At 48.6% G+C, this 315-nt stretch overlaps 1 protein-coding gene across 3 annotated transcripts in view; it reads right to left on the bottom strand.

Moving 5' to 3' along the window:
- Positions 1-71, bottom strand: part of LOC125027251 (cilia- and flagella-associated protein 251-like) — a 5,376-nt gene extending 5,305 nt beyond the window's left edge. The window contains exon 1 of one of the 3 annotated variants that reach the window (XM_047616211.1): positions 1-71. This exon is cut by the window's left edge and continues 42 nt beyond it. The gene's annotated coding sequence lies outside the window, so the exon portion shown is untranslated. The other 2 variants (XM_047616212.1, XM_047616213.1) reach the window with 2 other exon arrangements.
- Positions 72-315: the final 244 nt, after the last annotated feature.

The following is a 315-nucleotide window of genomic DNA, read 5'->3' as shown; positions in this document are numbered from 1 at the left end:
GTTAAGTCAACAACTTTGATCCTCGCGGGACGCCAACTGGGGACGTTCGTCAGAGTGCGCGGGAATTTATACCCTCGTGTGGCGCTGCAGGCGGCGCGCAGACGTGGGGTTCCACGCAATCCTTTCCGTCATGTTTGTGTCACACTAGCACTTGTGTTTTCTAAGATTTCGAAATTTTCAGCATGGGAAATCTGGGCATTTTTTTTTTTTCTCGTAAGGAATAATCATTTTGGAGCGGGCATTTGGGAAACGGGAATGAATGAGAGAACGCCTGACGGGGACGTTCTATCTGAAACATACAAACTCAAGGGCCAA

This window comes from Penaeus chinensis, chromosome 7, assembly GCF_019202785.1.
Source record: "Penaeus chinensis breed Huanghai No. 1 chromosome 7, ASM1920278v2, whole genome shotgun sequence".
Classification (NCBI taxonomy): Eukaryota; Metazoa; Arthropoda; class Malacostraca; order Decapoda; family Penaeidae; genus Penaeus; species Penaeus chinensis.
The sequence above is the reverse complement of the archived record's forward strand: the minus strand, read 5'-3'. Positions and strand labels throughout refer to the sequence as shown.